The sequence below is a fragment of the Drosophila melanogaster genome, chromosome 3R, assembly GCF_000001215.4.
Source record: "Drosophila melanogaster chromosome 3R".
Lineage (NCBI taxonomy): Eukaryota > Metazoa > Arthropoda > Insecta > Diptera > Drosophilidae > Drosophila > Drosophila melanogaster.
In genome coordinates this window covers 3,370,626-3,391,823 of record NT_033777.3, presented here as the reverse complement: position 1 = coordinate 3,391,823, position 21,198 = coordinate 3,370,626, and positions in this window count along the sequence as shown.

Here is a 21,198-nt window from a genome sequence, read left to right as displayed (position 1 = left end):
GCAGTCGAATCTCTAACACAAGAGGACGAGCAGTGATCGATGCCATGAACCTGCTAGATCTCGTATTGCTAAACGACGGGCTCAAACCGACGTTCAATAATGACAGAGGTACATCTTTCATTGATGTCACCTTTGTTAGCAGAGTTCTAGTGGCTAGCTCGAACTGGATGGTCCATGAGGACATAACGTTTAGCGACCATAACCTAATCACGTTCGGTGCCCGAACAATGAGGCCGTCACCCAAACAGCGAAGATGTGCGCTAGGACCGGTATGGCCCATTAGGAAACTGGATGAAGACATGCTGGCATACCAGATCGAGGGCATGGAGTCCATAATTGGAGGGCATGGTCTCCATAACACGCGGAGACCATGGTGACAGCGCTCATGGATAGGCTCAGAGCAATGTGTGATGCGGTGATGCCGAGAAAAAGGAACACGAAACGAAAGCCCCCTGTCTACTGGTGGAGTGACTCATTGCACCAGCTTCGGACAGAATGCATCAAGGCGAGGAGGCAAGCTCAGCGATCTAGAGGGCAACCGCACCATTCCCAGTGCCTACAAAGTCGTAAGGAAAAAACTCATTTCCGCTGGTGCAGGATCTCCTCAGGACCCAGCCGCCCTGGCTAACATCGTGTCGGAACTATTTCTAAGCCAACACACGTTATGGCAACCCGCTGTTGACCCCCCCGCCTCTGACTTCCCGTTCATCACGACATGCGAAGTCGTCGAAGCAGCAAAGAGGATCAGACCGGACAAAGCTCCGGGCATTGATGGTATCCCAGGCGTGATCGTCAAAGCAGCCGCCACCGCAAGACCGGAGGTCTTCAGTATGGCTTCCGAAAGGGGAAAAGTACGCTCGACGCTCTCAAAGCCGTAACAGACGCTGCCAGGAAAGCACTCGACGGTAACCGATGGTTAGGCGGCAGTAAGAAGTACTGTGCCATCATCACGCTAGACGTCAAGAACGCATTCAATACAGCGAGATGGCCCAATATCCTCGGCGCAATGCGCAACTTGGGCATTCCCGACTACATACGAGGCGTAATTGGCAACTACTTTAGGGACCGTGTGTTATGGTATGTAACAGAAGATAGTCCAAGAAGCCACCAAGTCTCCGCAGGTGTTCCCCAAGGGTCGGTACTAGGACCGATCTTGTAAAACATTATGTATGATGGAATACTGAGCATTAGCAAGTCCAGAGGTGTGGAGCTGCACTGCTTCGCCGACGACGTTGCGGTAACAATACCGGAGCTCCAGGACAAAAGTAACGTGGCAATCACGGCGGTCATAGAATGGCTCGAGAAAGTCGGACTTAGAATAGCTGCGGATAAGACCAAAGTAGTCCTGCTGAGCTGAGCAGCAGAAAGTCCGTTGAGTGCATGCGTGTGGAAGTCAAAGGAGTTGAAATCGCCTCAGCAGAAACGTTGAAATATCTTGAATATCTAATAGACCGAAGGCTCTCGTTCAAGGCTCACGCAATGAATGCCATTGCGAGGAGAGGGAGCAACTCGTGGCGCTCGCTGGGACACCTCTCAGCCCGAGAGGCTTGGTTGCCGCTATGATGGCGGACAAAATCGTTTGGGATGGGGCTCACGTCATCATCGTCACCATGATGAAGCGTGTCCGTAAGGACGAGTTGGTCAGTCGGAACTATAGATAATGAGTACTCCCGTATGTTGGCGGGGCAAGAACTCTACGACTGTATGCTCAGTTGGTCGTAAAAAGGCGCTGCTGTGCACCGCAAAAGAAGATGGAGTGCGACTTGGCATCACATCCTGCTCACCGATGAAATACTTTGACTGGCAGTCCCGGTGAGCTTGACAAGGACAGGAGAGAGAGCGGAGGTTTTTGTTTAGTACGTAGGCATAAGCCCTCAGCTGAGGGTTATGAATCGTGCATGCCATCCAAGGACGTTAGATGGCATTAGAAGATTTCATTTTCCTGCCGTATATAATAAAAAAAAAAAAAAAAACGTGCTTGGTAATTGATGGCAATGACGGCTGTCCTAACTCATGTGACGGCCACGGATTATCAACTATCACTGGAATATGTACACGAAGTGAGCAACCAGAACCCTCAAAGGTTGTCTCTAATGACCGGCAAGTTGCTCAACTCTTCGACTTCGAAGGAAATAGTGGCATTACTTATCTTCTCGCTCGTATACTTCCTGTGGAGGAAGGTGACTTCGACAAAAGAAATCCCAAAGACTGACAGCACCCCAATCGTCTTGGAGGCACTCACCACCCCTGGAGTTAATTTGGCGATCAACAGGAACGAAACGTTTTCCGATCTGTCCTAGTCATGATTGTCGAGATCAACATGATGGCCGCCGGATTAGAAAACGGCGTTATCTTATCTACATTTATATAGTAACATATCCATTCTACACCCACCACTCCCCAACCACACACACTATTGTAAACAATCACACACACGCATTAATGTAATCAAAGATCGAGAGCCCTTCCATTAAGCTTAGCTGTCATTTACACACAAACAAAGTGCAAAAGTCCGAATTCCAAATTTCTCGACTCTGTGGCGAGACAACGTCCACGTCCCCTAAATATCCGATCACTTGGCGAGACAACGTCCACGTCCCCCAAATATCCAATCACTTGGCGAGCCAACTGAAATAACAAAAACTTCCGCCCACACAATCGTCTCAGGATTCTCCAATTACTCCTATTTTTCGGGAGCTTCTCTCTTAACGGGAGAATAGACACCTCTCTTTTCGGGAGAATAGACGTTGATAACTTTATTCTCTTAAACTTCGCTCTTAAGCTATCCCAACCTGCCTATAAAAACCCAGACATGTCCCCATACATTAGTTCAGTTCTGAGTACGTTATCAATCGCGATAATCTTGCTAAGCCCACTTCAACTTCGAAGTCAATTATCCAACCTAGTGATAACCCAAAGGCTCTAGTTCTACCATTATTGGAAATAATAAAAACGTTTAATTATACATAAAAAAAAACTACTTGTGTTCTTTTTTTATTAAACTCTGAATTCGTAAATGGAGCAGTCGGTAGGATAAATATAAAAAATTGTGCGAGTTGTTTACAAAAATCAATATAGTGACAAAAGATCCTTGTACGAACAAGCGTATCCTGTAAGATTGAACCACGCGAATCGGCGCTAAATTGAACATAAAATCTTAATACAATTAACTCTTTTTATCCGCAAAAGAACTACGTATAATCGGTGTTTGACACGCAATAGTCGAACCTACTGCATACGGTCAATAAAAGTGTAAAAACAAAAATAAAAATAAAATCATCAACCACGGCAACCGAACAAGTCAAACTGTTATCGGAATCCCATCTGAATCAAGCCTTAAGCCAAATTAGGCAAATACCACCATTCAGTGGTAATACCCAAGAACTCAGTGCCTTTATCCGAAGGATCGAGTTCATACTTCAGCTATATCCATCAACCGACACCAGACAAAAGCATGTATTCTTCAGCTCAATTGAGATGCAACTTGCAGGAGATGCTCGACGAGTATTTATTTATGACTCTTGCTAGATTTGATATTACGACAGTATCTAAACTCAAAAAAATTGCACAACAAGAAGGTGTATACGAAACCATATACAATGACCGAACAAAGTCAGAAATTAATTACAATACTAACACAACCCAACCACAAACTTCCAAATATAAAGGGGAATATCAAAACTTCGTGCATAACACAAACAATTCAAATCCAAGCACTACTCCAATACCCTGTGAACCACACCCAAAGTTAGCAATCGAGCTCACACAGAAACTTAATATAGGTAGAGCCCAAAATCCTTTAAACTTCCAACAAAGAATTAATAATGCACCAAACCCTCCTGTCAAACGACAGAGAGAAAGTGCTAGTGCCCAATACAAAATGGACACAGGTTACGAAAATTTTTTCAACCAGCATCGGAATCCGAAAGCGATTCAGGGGAGGTGGAAGCCCCTTCCTAAAAATCACAATAAATAATATTACCCTCAAATGCCTGGTAGACACTGGTTCGTCAATTAATATCATGAAACAAAATTTCTTCAATTTCCCAGTAAACCCTTCTTAAATAAAAGTTCATACTATAAATGTCATTATAACATTAAACCGGCGCCTTTCATTATAACCAAGCAAACTTTGTCCCATTAAGCAAACATTCTATATTCACATTTTTTAAGAAAAATATGACTTACTATTAGGTAGAAACTATCTAGAACCAACCAATTCTAAAATTAACTATTCAACACTGTGAGGAGTCTTAAAACTCCTTACAAATCTCGCGTAGGGGAGTGGCCTAGCAACAGCCGCGGTGCAGGGCAAAGCGGAAAGACCGTGAATTAACGGTACCGCTGTGGACCTTGGACTCCAGCGGGCCAAGGGAGGGCAGGTCGAACGGTGACGGTGCGTGAGCAAGGAGGACGCACCGTGAATTAACGGCACAATATGTGGACCTTGTACCCGAGCGGGCCGTGCGCAAAAAGAGAAATAGCGGGATCCCTGCGGCCTATAAAGGGTAGGCGCGAGCACGGATGAGAGGCAGTTAGTGAGACAGAAAGGTCGCGCACGAAAGAAGACAGAGCGTCGCAGTGTTAACGGAAGGAGTTCGGAAGTGAGAACGCGCGGTCAAGTCAGAAGGAAAGGCACAGTGGAAGCATCGGGCGGCAAGAAGCCCGAAGGACACGGAAGGACGGTCACCACAAGCAGGTAGAGAACCTTGGAGTGGAGGAGAAGGCGTGTCGTAAGGATCAGTGGAGTCAGTGGCCAGCAAAGGTGGTAAACGGCTATAATAAGAACCCATTGCTTTTCCTTGGTCAGGCAATCACAAAAATCTAAATTTGGTGGGGCGAACGCACAAACTCTCTGAGCTAGCCGCTGCAATCCGTAGCGAGCGAAATAAGAAAATCAGTTTGTTACATCTGGCGCTAAGCGTGATTGTCCGGGCAAAAGGAAAACAGAGCAAGATGGGGAAGTCGTGGCTATACAGCTTGAAGAAAGATGACTTTCCCGCCATAGCAAGTGCTCTCGGGATAAAGCTGGAAGGTTTGGTCGAGGAAATGCGAAAGACGTTGTCCGAGTTCATCGACCAGACCACAGATGAGCCGGAATCCGTCGCAATCATAGAAGCGCTAGAAAAGGAGTATGGAAGGAGACCGGCCGTAGAGGTGAAAGTCACCGGCGTAGAGGGCCTGGTGAGGAGCCTCGACTTCGCTAGCATGACAGAGGCCAGCGGAAGCAGGTCTGAAAGGCAAGAAAGCGGACAGGAACGCCGAGACGGCAGCCGCGAAAGAAGGGAGCGGCGGGAAGCCAGCCGTGATAGGCGGGAGACCGCAAGGGCAGCATCGCAGGATTACGCAGAGATGGCGAAACAGGTGCGAGAGTGGAGTTTCCGTTAAGACGGGAACGAGAAGCTGCCGGAGTTCCTGGAACAGGTGGAATGGTCCGTATGGTGACATACGGACTCGACATCAACCAGATCCCAAGAGCGATGCCGGAACTACTAACGGGAAGGGCCTTGAAGTGGTTTATTGCCAACAACAAGTTCTGGGAGACATGGGTCGAGTTCATACAAAGCTTCCAGGAATTTTTCCTGCCTAGAGGTTTTATGACAAAGCTGGCGGACCAGGTCAGGCAGAGGAAGCAGCGACACGGCGAAAACTTTAAGGACTACATGGCTAGACACCCAGAGGGAACGGTTCGATCTAGAGCGGAATAATAGGGCCCGCCACCAGCGAGAATTCCCGAGGGGAGAGCAGAACGCGGTGTGCAGAAGGTGCCAGGATGACAGCGCACGCCCGTCGAGGAACGACAACAACAGAAGGGAACCGGACGCGGTGCGGCGCGGTTTTGTGCCAAATCCAGCACAAGCCTGCCACAGATGCGGTGACCAGGGCCACTGGTCTCAGGAGTGCAGGAACCGGCCGATTAATTTTTGCTGGACCTGCGGGAGAATCGGTCCAAGAACTTCGGAATGCACTGTCCGCCACAGTGCTCATAGACGGAGTAGAGATAAAGGCCAAGGTGGACACTGGATCCACGGCCAGCTTTATTAGCGAGGAGCTGGCGGACAGGCTGCAGGCGGCAGGAGAGGTCTTACCTACGAGGAGAGAAGTGAGAATGGCAGATGGACGGTACGAAGAAGTCACATCCCTGATCGAAGTCAACATAGGACTCGGCGAGAGGACCGTTCGGATGCAACTGCTGATCCTACACAACATAATCGACGCATTGGTATTGGGTTGGGATTTCCTAACGAGAGTGGGAGCACGTATGGAGCGCGCCGGACTGAGCGTAACCGGACTGGTATTAGTTTGCTCCACGGGACAAAGCAGGCCAAGAGAAAAGATTTCAGTGGCGGTCGTGGAGAGGGCTGACTTCTCAGAAGAGGACGTGGACGAATTCCTGAGGTCGGAGTTGACCAGTCTAGAAAACATAAAAGGAACGTCAAGCCGTACAGCTCACCGATAGTGATGGTGAGAAAGAAAACAGGACAATGGAGATTATGCGTGGATTTCCGGCAGATAAACGCAAGGTCCGTGAAGGATGCGTACCCGATGCCGATGATAAATTACATCCTGGATCAGCTAAAGGAGGCGATGTATATAAGCATTTTAGACTTAAAGGACGGATACTGGCAAATTCCGTTGGAAGAAAGGAGCCGGCAGTATACGGCGTTTACGGTGCCAGGAAAGGGCTTGTTCCAATGGAAAATGATGCCATTCGGACTACACTCAGCGTCGGCGAAGTTTCAACGGGCATTGGACCAAGTAATAGGGCCCGAAATGATGCCGCACGCGTTCGCATATCAGGACGACATCATAGTGATCGGACGGACGCTGCAGGAACACATACGCAACCTGAAAGAGGTGTTCCACAGGCTACGGGCGGCGAACCTGAAAGTGAATGCGGATCCTAAATTCTTTAGGAAGGAGCTACAATACTTGGGTCACCGCGTGACGAATCAAGGAATTGGAACGGATCCTGAGAAGGTAGCGGCAATAGCGCAGGTGAAGCCGCCAGGAAACGTGAAGGAACTGAGGCAATACTTGGGAGTCGCATCGCGGGAAGACGCCTACCACGCCGCATTCGAGGCCGTCAAGGCCAGGCTGGTCGCCGACCCGATTCTGGCTTGCCCTGACTTCACGAGGACGTTTGTGTTGCAGACGGATGCCAGCGACTATGGGCTGGGCGCAATCCTTACACAGCATTCCGAGCGAGGCGAGCGAGTAATCTCATACTCCAGTAGAACGCTGAACGCAGCGGAGAGGAACTACTCGGCAACGGAAAAGGAATGTTTAGCAATAGTATGGGCCGTCGGAAGTTGAGACCGTACCTCATCACGGACCATATGGCTCTGAAATGGCTGAATAACATCGAGAGCCCATCAGGATAGCGAGATGGGCGTTGGAGCTGCAACAGTACGATTTCGAAATCTCGTACAGAAAGGGCCAGCTGAACATCGTTGCCGACGCACTTTCAAGACAACCTCTGCAGGAGATGAGCCGAAGAATGAGCGTAGAGGTCCACGAACAACCGAGAGAGCAGCAAGGATGTAGGTGCTTTGAGGAGATGCGAAGAAAAGTGAAGCAGCCGCCGCAAAAATTTCCGGACTATTTGGAGGAAGACGGCAAGCTGTACCGACACATAGCTCATCGGGCGTGCAACGAGGAGGTGGCATCGTGGAAGATGTGTATACCGATCGGTCAGAGGCAGCGCGTCATGACCGAAAACCACGACATGCCGACTGCAGCTCGGTATTACTGGCCGGGAATGCATCGAGGCGTAAGAAAGTACGTGCGGAACTGCGAGTGCTGCATGATGTACAAGCCCAGCCAGCTACAGGCGGCCGGAAAAATGTTGACACAGGTGCCGGAAGAACCATGGGCAACAGTGTGCGCAGATTTCGTGGGCCCCTTGCCACGGTCGAAGCATGGAAATTCGATGCTGCTGGTCCTGGTGGACAGATTTTCAAAGTGGACCGAGATCGTTCCTATGAGAAGGGCGACCACTGAGACGATGCGAAAGGCTGTTCGAGAGCGGATAGTGGCCAGATACGGAGTGCCCAAAGTGATGATCACAGACAACAACGTGCAGTTGACAATTAGGGCGTTCAGGAAGTTCCTGGAGGAGCTGGGGGTACGACACCAGCTCACGGCTCCATACACTCCGCAAGAAAACCCTACGGAAAGGGCCAACAGGACCGTCAAAACAATGATCGCGCAATTCACAGGTGCCGATCAGAGGACATGGGATGAGCACTGGCCGGAGCTGCAGCTGGCGGTTAACACAAGTGTAGCGGAGACCACAGGATACTCGCCGGCGTTCATAACGCAGGGAAGGGAGCCGAGGCTGCCCAATGCGTTGTTCGACGAAAAGACGACCGGGACCGGCAAGTGCACCCAGACACCGGTGGAGAACGCGGAGAAATTGAAAGAAATCTTCGAGCTGGTGCGGAGGAATATGGAAAAGGCGGTCCAGGATCAGGCACGCCACTATAATCTCCGAAGACGGCCGTGGAAACCCAAGGTGAGGGACACAGTATGGGCCAAAGAGCACCACCTGTCAAAGGCAGCCGAAGGTTTCGCGGCAAAATTGGCCCCGAGATTTGACGGGCCGTACATGATAAAGAAATTCACGTCACCAGTAATATGCGTCCTGGAACACAAAACAAGCAAGAAAGAAAAGACAGCACACATAAGCGATCTGAAGCCGGGAAGCGCGGGCGCCGGCGGGCCAGGAGACTTCGAGGAATAAACAAAAAAAAAAGAAACCCAAACGGTGGGGAGGAAGGGGGGAAGACGATGCAGGGTATCGATACGGATTAGAAGTCAACAACACACACACACACAGGCCCGTCAGAGCGCGAGACCGGGACAGGGAGGGTACGCAGCCAAGAACCGTTAACGGGTAACACACACAGGCGAGGCGAGTATACGAACGGGAGCAGAAAGAAAACCGAGGTTTCGTCGCGGAGAGCGCGGCTCGAGTCTGTCTTTTCACATTACAGATCGTCATGGCAGCACACAGTTTTCACGCCCGGGGCGATATGGAATAGGGATTCCGATTCCTATTTCCAGCTCCTGGCGTTACCCCTGGTGTCACGATCTCCATCCCCGGGGAGTGCGGAGGACCCGGAGGAAATTCCGGACGTGGAACTTGAGGGAGTCCAACTGATGGCGGATACGGAGGGCGCGGCCGAGGTCATAACCCTCTCTTCGGAGTGAGGAAGACGACGACGGAGGCGAGACGGTCACCCCGGAGGTGGATGAGACCGCGCGGATGGCCAAGGCGCGGATGGCTTACCGAAGCGTCCGGCGGGCTACGCACGGCCAGGGACGGATAAGCCTCGGAGTCGCGCCGCCGACCAAGGATCCGGTGGACATGAAGATTTTCATGGAGGCGCGAGTCGCCACCCTGCGGCGGTTCCAGCAGATGGTGGATGCGTGAAAGGTCGCCGACTCCAAGGCCGCATGGCAGGAACGGTTGGCTCGGCTGCAAGAGGAAGAAGAAGCGTTTCGGGCACCAACAACGGAGCAGCCAGAGCCAACACAGCCGCCGGCAAAACAGCCACCGCCGTCGCCGCAGCCGCCGTTGCCGTTGACGGCGCCGCCGACTCGACCACCGCCGCCGTTGACGCCGCCGCCGACTCGACCACCGCCGCCACAGCCTCCGTTGCCGATGACGCCGCCACCGACGACGCAGTCACCGCCACCGACACCACCATGGATGACGCCGGCGCAGGTGCCGCTGCCGACGCCACCAAGGCCGACGCGCCCGTCAACGCCACCGCCGCATCCCCGCACGCCGACACCACCACCCCAGGAGGGGGAGTGCCCACGGTATGACAGACAGCAGGCGTGGGAGATTCCACAGGCACACGTCGGCCAGATGGTCCGCACGGTCGGGATGGGAGGGCGTCTGTGGCACAAACAGTCGGTGACGTGGACATGGCCCGCGTCGATGGAGGCCGAGGACGCGTCGGAAGCCCGTGTTTGGGAGGAGGCGGAAGCGATCGCCTGGAGGAAGGGTGGACCAGGAATCCCGCGATCCGCGGCTACGCGCACGAGCAGAAGATAAGAGGCCGGAAGAAGAGACGCCGAAGGGGGCGAACCCGGAGAAGACGGAGTGGAGCTGGCCCGCACCAGATGAGGTACCGCCACCACCTAAGCTGCCGCGGCAGACGTCGTGCCCGGAAGCGCGGCAGCCGCCGCCACGGCCATGCCACTGCAGGCAGGCGTCGCTGGACGGTCAGCGGTGGAGGGAAGTGCCGAAGGAAGACTGGCCGCTCCGGGTGGCCGAGGAAGCCGAGCGCCAAGGGGCGCCGAGGCGAAAGGTGCACTGGGCCAAGTTCTTCGAGCTTGGCGGGCAGCGCTACCGCCTCAAGGTGCGGAGGGACGGAGAGGTAAAGGTCACGAAATCGTATGTCCGTGTTTGTCGTAAACGGGCACATAATTTAATGCACATAAAGCATGAAGGGGCATACATGTGTTGGTGGAGCTGGACAGGAGAGAGGACTCGTTAATATGGCGATACGTAAGAAAGCGTAAGACTTACCTTCATTGAGCTGCTACACCGGATCACGTGGGAAGAAGAATTGGGATGGGGGCGTCGCGATAATGGCGAGCGATCGATAGTGTGAATGATAGAAATACTGGATAAGCACGGATGCACAAATGCGGCCACACTGTGGACAGCGGTCAGCACGCGATGGCAGCGCCGGAATATCGGTAGTGGCAACGCCGCCTACCGATATCGATAACACGAGTTCGGCAATGTTGCCAGGCGGGAAAATTTATGAGCGATGAATGGAAGGCGGGAGAATTCAAATATCGAACTGGTGAAGCAATGCAGACAGCAGCAGCAGATAGAAGGTGAAAGGAGACCGCGAGGACAGAGGAGCACGGAGAAGGATATGTGAAGGGTCAAGATGTCTGTCGAGATGCCTAACGGCAGGCTGAGACGCCAAGGCTGAGACCAGAAGGATGCAGGACAACGAGCGGAGAAGTTGGATGGAACGAGGGGGCTGCCTATGTGAAGAGACACCGGAGCGGAGGACCGTCGGGATCATCAAGTTTTTGAAAACTTCCGAAGGAAGGGGGAGATGTAAGGAGTCTTAAAACTCCCCACAAATCTCGTGTAGGGGAGTGGCCTAGCAACAGCCGCGGTGCAGGGCAAAGCGGTGAGACCGTGAATTAACGGTAACGCACTGGGCCTTGGACTCCAACGGGCCAAGGGCGAGGAGGTCGGACGGTAACGTGGCGTGCACAAAGGAGACGCACCGTGAACTAACGGTACCGCACTGGACCTTGGACTCCAACGGGCCAAGGGCGAAGAGGTCGAACGGTAACGGGGCGTGCACAAAGGAGACGCACCGTGAACTAACGGTATCGCTCTGGACCTTGGACTTCAGCAGGCCACGGGGAAATAGGGTCGAACGGTAACGGTGCGTGCGCAAAGAGGACGCACCATGAATTAACGGCACAAAAGGGAAATAACGGGATCCCTGCGGCCTATAAAGGGTAGGCGCGAGCACGGATGCGTGGGCAGTCAGTTGGACAGCAAGATCGCGTGTGGAAGGAGATAGCGCGTCGGAGCGGTACCAGAAGGAGTTCGGGAGTGAACACACGCGGTCAAGTCGGAAATAACAAACAGTGAAAGGAAGATCACTACAAGCGAGTAGAGATCCTGGGAGTGGAGGTGAAGGATCTGGCGTGTTGTAAGGGTCAGTGGAGTCAGTGGCCAACCAAGGTGGTCCGAGGCCGAGCGTTGCCTCGCCCGTGGACGATACACCCTGCACCATAACATCCTTAAACCGTTCCGGCCGGCAGAGGGTCCATCAGAAGGGAAGGCAAGAACGTGGCGTGTTAGTAAGGGTCAGTGGAGTCAGTGGACGGTACAGATGGTCCCAGGCCGAGCGTTGCCCCGCCCGTGGACGATACACCATGCTCCATAACACCCTAAACCCATACCGACTGGCAGGTAGTCTTCCAGCGCAGACGACAGCGACATAGCGGGTTCGAGAGGGACAGTGGAGTCAGTGGTCGGCAAAGGTGGTCTCCTGACGAGCATTGTCTCGCCCCAGGACGATACACCCTGCCCCATAACATCCTAGTCCCGGCCCGGCCGACTCGTCGTCCTGGTCAAGAAGCAATCAGGACCACGGAGGCAAGGCGTTGCAGGAAAAGCGACGCAGGAGCAGCGAGATCGCCGAATTAATTATATATACAACAGTAGAATAAACGGCTATCATAAGAACCCATTGCTTTTCCTTGGTCGGGCAATCACACAAATCATAAATTTGGTGGGACGAACGCACAAACTCTCTGAGCTAGCCGCTGCAAACCGTAGCGAGCGAAATAAGAAAATCAGTTCGTTACAACACAAACAGTCACTATAAATGGCTATCCATTTAAAATGTGGTACTACCACATTCAAACAGATGAGTCCAAAGTTATTAATAAGTGCCCCAAATCATCTAAAGAGGAAACCCCTTTACATATACAGAAAAAGGAGAAAAATCTCCAGAAAAATAAATGGAAACCCCATTTAAGATCAGATGAATCAAAGGTTACTAATGAGTACCCCGAATCATCTAACTCAGAGGAAAACCCTCTTATCCCCCCATACATAGAAGAAGCCCTTCTAGTAACATCATCTAACTACGCCTTAGAAGACGAGTTAAGAGAATCTAACGTATTTAGATTAGAACATCAAAATACAGAAGAAAGGGAGAAACTTTTCCATGTTTTGCTTAAATACCGTGATATTCAGTACAAGGGGTTGAAACTTTGACCTTCACAAGTACGATTAAACACTCTATTCATACAAAACACGAAGACCCCATCTACAAAAAACCATATAAATACCCCAAGCGTTTGATCAAGAAGTAAACAAGCAGATCAATGAAATGATAAAACAAAATATAATAATATATACCATATTTAATATATATATATTTATATTTATATATTTATATTTATATATAATAATATCCCACATTCCAAGAGAAATAACCAAAACACCAGTTTTTAAAATAATACCCTACCCAGACGAAAAAAGTAACATATTAACCGAAACGATACATGTTAAATATTTTGCACACAATAATCAAACTTACACGGCAAGTTCTCAAAGCTTGATTGTAAATAAATGTATAACTGGTATACTAAACCAGGTCCCAACACAATGTAGCTACAGTAAAACACATTCTGATTTTGAAATAAAATATGTAGAACCAAATATAATCACAACTTGGAACCTTCCTAACCTAAGACTATCCTAAAACAAAACTGTATCAATAGAGAAACTATAATAGAAGGCAATAACATGATAAAAGCATTTAATTGTTCTGTCCAATTAGAAGAAATAATGATTACCAACACAATGTTAGACTATACTCAAACTATCTATGTAAACAATAATGTAACAAAACTTGAACCACTCGAATACATTCAGGCAAAAAAAATAATCAAACAACACGATCAGACGAATAATATCTTTCAAATAATAATACTTACAACATTAATCATAATAAATTTTATTGTAATATTGTACTTTACTTATAAATATAAGACTATACCCCAAAATTTAATTGTAAAATTTAAAAATCAAACCCTACAAAATGAAAATATTATAAGTCCTGAAACAGACAATACCGCACCCCCAATACCCCTGTATTGTAACCTAATCTAAACGCCTGAGGACAGGCTTTTTTTCTTAAGGATGGGAAAGTAACATATCCATTCTACACCCACAACTCCCCAACCACACACACTATTGTAAACAATCACACACACACATTAATGTCTAAGTACGAAATGTAATCAAAGATCGAGAGCCCTTCAATTAAGCTTAGATGTCATTTACGCACAAACAAAGTGTAAAAGTCCGAATTCCAAATTTCTAATGGAATAGATGATAATATCATCTAAATAAACTAAACAACCTTTATAAATTAAGTCTTTCAGAAGATTGTTCATGCAGCGTTGAAATGTTGCTGGTGCATTTTTCAACCTAAAAGGCATACGAGTGTATTCGTAATGTGCATGTTTTGTTGAAAATGCTGTTTTGGGTATTGATTGCTGGTCCATTTGAATTTGATGGAAACCTTTAGCTAGATCAATGGTTGTGAAAGATTGACAGCGTCCAGCTTGTCTAATATTTCGTCCATTACTGGAATAGGAAATTTTTTCGGCAATGGTTATTTCATTGAGACTACGATAGTCTATGACTAATCGAAATTCCTTAGATTAGATTAAGATTTCCTTATAATTTTTTGTTCTATCATTTCATTGATATGCTTGTTTACTTCTTGATCAAACGCTTGGGGGTATTTATATGGTTTTTGCAGACGGGGTCTTCGAGTTTTGTATGAATACAGTGTTTAATCGTACTTGTAAAGGTCAAAGTTTCACCTTCTTGTACTGAATATCACGGTATTCAAGCAAAACATGGGAAAGTTGCTCTCTTTCTTCTGTATTTAGATGTTCTAATCTAAATACGTTAGATTCTCTTAACTCGTCTTCTAAGGCGTAGTTAGAGGATGTTACTAGAAGGGCTTCTTCAATGTATGGGGTGATAAGAGGGTTGGTTGGTTCTAGATAGTTTCTTCCTAATAGTAAGTCATATTTTTCTTATAAAATGGGACAAAGTTTGCTTGGTTGAAATGAAACGGGCTGATTTAATGCTATAGTATGGACCATTTATAGTATGGATTTTTATTTTAGAAGGTTTAACTGGGAAATTGAAGAAATTTTGTTTCATGATATGAATTGACGAACCAGTGTCTACCAGGCATTTGAGGGTAATATTATTTATTGTGATTTTTAGGAAGGGGCTTCCACCTCCCGTGAATCGCTTTCGGATTCCGATGCTGGTCGTTTGACAGGAGGGTTTGGTGCATTATTAATTCTTTGTTGGAAGTTTAAAGGATTTTGGGCTCTAGCAATATTAAGTTTCTGTGTGAGCTCGCTTGATAACTTTGGGTGTGGTTCACAGGGTATTGGAGTAGTGCTTGGATTTGAATTGTTTGTGTTATGCACGAAGTTTTGATATTTCCCTTTATATTTGGAAGTTTGTGTTTGGGTTGTGTTAGTATTGTAATTAATTTCTGACTTTGTTCGGTCATTGTATATGGTTTCGTATACACCTTCTTGTTGTGCAATTTTTTTTTGAGTTTAGATACTGTCGTAATATCAAATCTAGCAAGAGTCATAAATAAATACTCGTCGAGCATCTCCTGCAAGTTGCATCTCAATTGAGCTAAAGAATACATGCTTTTGTCTGGTGTCGGTTGATGGATATAGCTGAAGTATGAACTCGATCCTTCGGATAAAGGCACTGAGTTCTTGGGTATTACCACTGAATGGTGGTATTTGCCTAATTTGGCTTAAGGCTTGATTCAGATGGGATTCCGATAACAGTTTGACTTGTTCGGTTGCCGTGGTTGATGATTTTATTTTTATTTTTGTTTTTACACTTTTATTGACCGTATGCAGTAGGTTCGACTATTGCGTGTCAAACACCGATTATACGTAGTTCTTTTGCGGATAAAAAGAGTTAATTGTATTAAGATTTTATGTTCAATTTAGCGCCGATTCGCGTGGTTCAATCTTACAGGATACGCTTGTTCGTACAAGGATCTTTTGTCACTATATTGATTTTTGTAAACAACTCGCACAATTTTTTATATTTATCCTACCGACTGCTCCATTTACGAATTCAGAGTTTAATAAAAAAAGAACACAAGTAGTTTTTTTTTATGTATAATTAAACGTTTTTATTATTTCCAATAATGGTAGAACTAGAGCCTTTGGGTTATCACTGGGTTGGATAATTGACTTCGAAGTTGAAGTGGGCTTAGCAAGATTATCGCGATTGATAACGTACTCAGAACTGAACTAATGTATGGGGACATGTCTGGGTTTTTATAGGCAGGTTGGGATAGCTTAAGAGCGAAGTTTAAGAGAATAAAGTTATCAACGTCTATTCTCCCGAAAAGAGAGGTGTCTATTCTCCCGTTAAGAGAGAAGCTCCCGAAAAATAGGAGTAATTGGAGAATCCTGAGACGATTGTGTGGGCGGAAGTTTTTGTTATTTCAGTTGGCTCGCCAAGTGATTGGATATTTGGGGGACGTGGACGTTGTCTCGCCAAGTGATCGGATATTTAGGGGACGTGGACGTTGTCTCGCCACAGAGTCGAGAAATTTGGAATTCGGACTTTTGCACTTTGTTTGTGTGTAAATGACAGCTAAGCTTAATGGAAGGGCTCTCGATCTTTGATTACATTTCGTACTTAGACATTAATGCGTGTGTGTGATTGTTTACAATAGTGTGTGTGGTTGGGGAGATATGTTACAATATATATATTTATAATACGATATATATTTATATATATATAGTAGCATAATATGCTTCTCATATTACGCTTACACAAACTTAAAACCTAACAAAAACAACGCGCATACAATCTTGCGCGTGCATAAATAAACAACATAACGTAACGAAACTTGAGTCCACAAAAAAGTAAAGCGCATGATTGTTGTATAACTTCATCATTCTTTTTTGCATGCACTTAAACACAAATAAATAAAAATGCTGACAAACATATTTCCGTTTCTCGCGACTCACTTCGAGCCGATCAAAACTCTGTACATTTAGTCTTAAGCTGACAGTTTTAAAATAAAGACGCTCACCGAAATTATTCGTGTTTTAATTTATAATTGGCTTCTTTGTCTTCGTCATAGACGGATCATTTATTCGACTCGAATTAGTAATTACGTAAGTGGCGCATTCGGTAGGATGATACTAGTTGATGCGATATTAAACATATTCAATTCTCTGTGTATCATCCGCTAAAGAACTACAACTTCAATATCTCGCGTCGGTAAATCGGTACAATTGGTTCAAAAGAAAAAAAAAAAAACGAAGTTTTTTTTGTAAACCAACAACATATTCGAAACCACAGAGTGATTGTGAAAGTGAACAACTTAAAATTGTATCAAATTTTAAGAAGACGCCTTTGAATTCGCTGAGTAGTAAATTCACAAAAGGTTACTCAAAACAAAGCGAAATAGCAAAGTGTGCAACACATGATAACACCTAAACTAAGTGGAAAACTAAATAAACTTAATTACAACTAAGTGAACCATAATAATAACAGCTAAACTAAGTGAAAACTAAATAAAAGTAACTACAACTAAGTGAACTACAATAACAACAGTTAACTTAAGCGAAAAATAAATAAACTTAACCAGAAATAAACGAACAATAATAATAACAGTGTAACTAAGTGAAAACTAAATAAACTCAACTACAACTAAAATAATTTAAATGCACCTTAGTGAAACATTATAATAATAATACGTGAGCGAACAACAAGAAACCCATCAAATACACAAACCTAAAATGAAGCCACAAAGAAATAGTGAGAACTCAAACCCTATCCAAATCGCGAACCAAAATAAAGACACACACCAATAGCGAAAACGCAAACCCTATCCAAATTTCGAACCTAACTAAAGACACAAGCCAATAGTGACAACACAAACCTTATCTAAGCTACGAACCGACAAATAAACCAACCGCATCGACTTCATCTTGGCTCTTTATCAGACTACAGACGAAAGGCAAAAGTTAATAATTTTTGGTACATCGAACGGAACATCAGTGGCGATGTTATCCGCACCCTCGGAGTGACCAACCTCAGCAGCTGGAGGGAACTCAGGACTCAACTCATACTTAACTCAGGAACACACAATATCGAGGTAACATTCGTCATTTCCTTGAAGAAGCCGAAAGAAAACGGCAGATACTGAAGTAAAGAAGTAAATTAGAACTAGAAAACAATATTACTGAAACCACTCTATATACTAGATTAATACAAACCAGCATCGAAAACCTAATTCAAAAACTTCCAACCCACATTTATCTCAGAATAATAAACTGTAATATTCCTAATAATATTTGAGATCCTAATATTTGAGATCATTAATAAACATATTACAAGAAAAAGGTCTTTACGAGGCACCAACCTCAAGCAAAGATAATGTAAAGCCAACTTCAATTCCAAGCAAAGTAACAAACACTCCCCAAAATAGGCAAATAAACAATCAAACCAGACCCTTTGCACCCTTCCAACCATTCTATAACCACACCTATCAACCCTATCACCAAGCATATTCTCATGTACCCAGGTTTAGCACAAATCCGATACCTCAATATCAAAATAGACCTATCTACCCACAACCTAACATACCCCTGACACAAGCACCCAGACCAAACACAGCTTTTAACCGACAAAGTATTTTTGACCAAAATCGCTTTGGACCTAGCCACACTCACATGCCTACAACATATCCACAAACCAGAAACGTACAGACTAATAACCCAACAAAAAGACAGAGACCATCAGACAGCGGACAGTCGAAAATGAGTATAGAAGAGCTAAGATACCAAGAAGTATCGTCTAACCAATCCGAATATCCTTATAACTATAATTACTATTATCCCTACTATCCAGAATATTTTCATCCTTATCCCTATCAATCGAACTACACTCCAGAATTAATTCCATATCCCCTTGAACAGAACTATGACAATTCAGAAACGACAGAAGAGGAGAGACCAATAACAAATGACAACGAACCAGACGACCCATAACCATAACGATCAAACATAATAATACCGAATTGAAATGTCTAATTGATATAGGATCTACGATAAATATGCTCACGCGAAATATTTTTCAAACACCAACACAAGAAACCAATTACCTAATTCACACCAGTAATGGTCCATTAATAATTAATGAACTTACGAACATACCACCTAACAACTACTTCCCTATTGTCCAAGAGTTCTTGATCCACCAGTTCTCAGATCATTATGACATGCTGATTGGACGCAAATTGTTGTCCGAAGCCAAAGCCATAATCGACTATAAAAAGAAAACTGCCACTCTATTTAACAAAATATACAAGATAAAAGACGGTAACAACATTACCGAACAGAACATATTCAAATGGACCCTTCATTTCCACAAGACCCCACTTACTTAGAAACCTCCACACTTCAGGAGAACTTATTCCGATTAGAACACCTTAACGTAGAAGAAAAACTGAAACTAACTAATCTACTAATCTAAATGGACTCAGAGTCAGTAGCCAAAACTGCCTTCTCTACAAAATATGGACACTACGAGTACACACGAATGCTATTTGGTCTTAAAAATGCCCCCGCTACATTTCAAAGATGCATGAACAATTTACTCCGTCCACTTTTAAATAAGTTGTAGGGGTATTATATATCCTCTTAGTTAATTAAAACACACAAAGGCAGGAGTTGGACTCTTTGGTTTATTTGATACTTCCCGTGTTCAGCTTTAGCATTCGACTGACTCCCTCTCCGTTTGCGATCTGCCTCTATGCTTGTTGCTACAGGGCCGATGTTGCGAAACAGAGAGAATGCCATTATGAACTGAACTTATGTATGTGTACCTCTAGCCTACTACAATTCGACCATCCTGACATTTAAGATCACCTGATCTTGTCGAAATTTCCAACTTATAACTATTACATTGTTCTTAGCCGCTATTTGTTACATTTTTTCTTTTCTTATCTTTAATTATACATGTTTAGGTATGTTTAGGTATTAGCTTTCTAGCAACTCCTCCTGTACTATCGAAATTCTTAACCATAATGTAATCTCCTACTTTGTACTGCGTACTTTCTTTTTTCTTATTATTATATCTTTTTTCATTATCCCTCTGTGCTTTTAATTGCGATTCCGATCCTTTTCTTCTAATTTCTTTCAAGTCTCTAATTTCACTAACATTATCTAACTCTTCTAATATTTGTCTTAATTCATCAACAACTTTTCCCTTTTGTTCAATTCCAAACAACATCTTGCTGGGAGATTGCGCTACACTTCTTTGTTTGGTATTATTCAGAGAAAATTCTACGTCTTCAATAACTGCATCCCAATGCAATCCCTTTTCAATGTCTGTTAATTTAGCTATCATAGGCCCTACTATTCTATTGACTCTTTCTACCTGTCCATTGGCCTGGGGTGAACCTGTCGCTATCTTTATGTGTTTAATATTATACTCTCCCATAAATTTTGCAAAATCTTCGGATGTAAAGCAGGTCCCCCTATCTGATACTATAAATTTCGGCCTGCTATATGATCTAAAATAATCCTTTAACGCTAGAATCACTCCCTTTGTGTTCATTGTTTTTGTTGCGTATAACCTAACATATTTAGTGAATCCATCTATTATTACAAACAGATGTTTCTTTATTCTACCGTTATCTACTAGTCCGTAATGATCAATGTGTATTATCTCAAACGGCACATTTCCCTTTGGGATGCTATGCAGCATTCCTTCTTCTTTTCCCGACTTCGGTGAAAATGCCACACATCTCAAACAATTTCCTATATGCCTAACAACTTTTTCTTTCATATTTGAAAACCAATAAATCTTACCAATAGCATCTATAACCTTATCTCTCCCTAAGTGACCTAATTCATTGTGATATTTATATAAAATTTTTTCTACCATTTCTTCTGGTACACAAAACAACAATCTTCCACCGTTTGCCTTCCTATAAAGTACACCATTTCTTATTTCAAAAATTTTATCTTCCGTTTTCTCTAACTTTTTCCTAATATCTTTCAACTTTTCATCTCTTGCTTGACAAATAATTAAATTATCTTCAAAACTATTAGTTTCTATCACTAATATGTTCGTATTTCTGCTCAATGCATCCACATGCTGCATATGCTTTCCTGCTTTATGAACTACCTCGAAATCGTACTCTAATAGTTCTAATGCCCACCTCGCAATCCTAGGGTTTAATTCTACTTTATTTAACGCTAGACTTAATGCGTTGCAATCCGTAACAATTTTAAATCTCTTTCCCTGTACATAGATTCTAAATCTTCTTAATGCATACACGATGGCCAATGTTTCAAGTTCAAAACTATGATATTTGGCCTCATCCTTTGTTGTGGCTTTCGAGTAATAAAATATAGGGTGCCATTTCATATCTTCTTTCTTTTGCAATAACACTGCACCAAAACCTTGTGCACTTGCATCTGTATGTAACTCTATTTCATCCTTATAACAATATAACCCTAACACTGGAGCTTCCACTAACTTTTTCTTAAGTGTCTCAAAACATTCTAACTCTTTTTCTTCAAACGAAA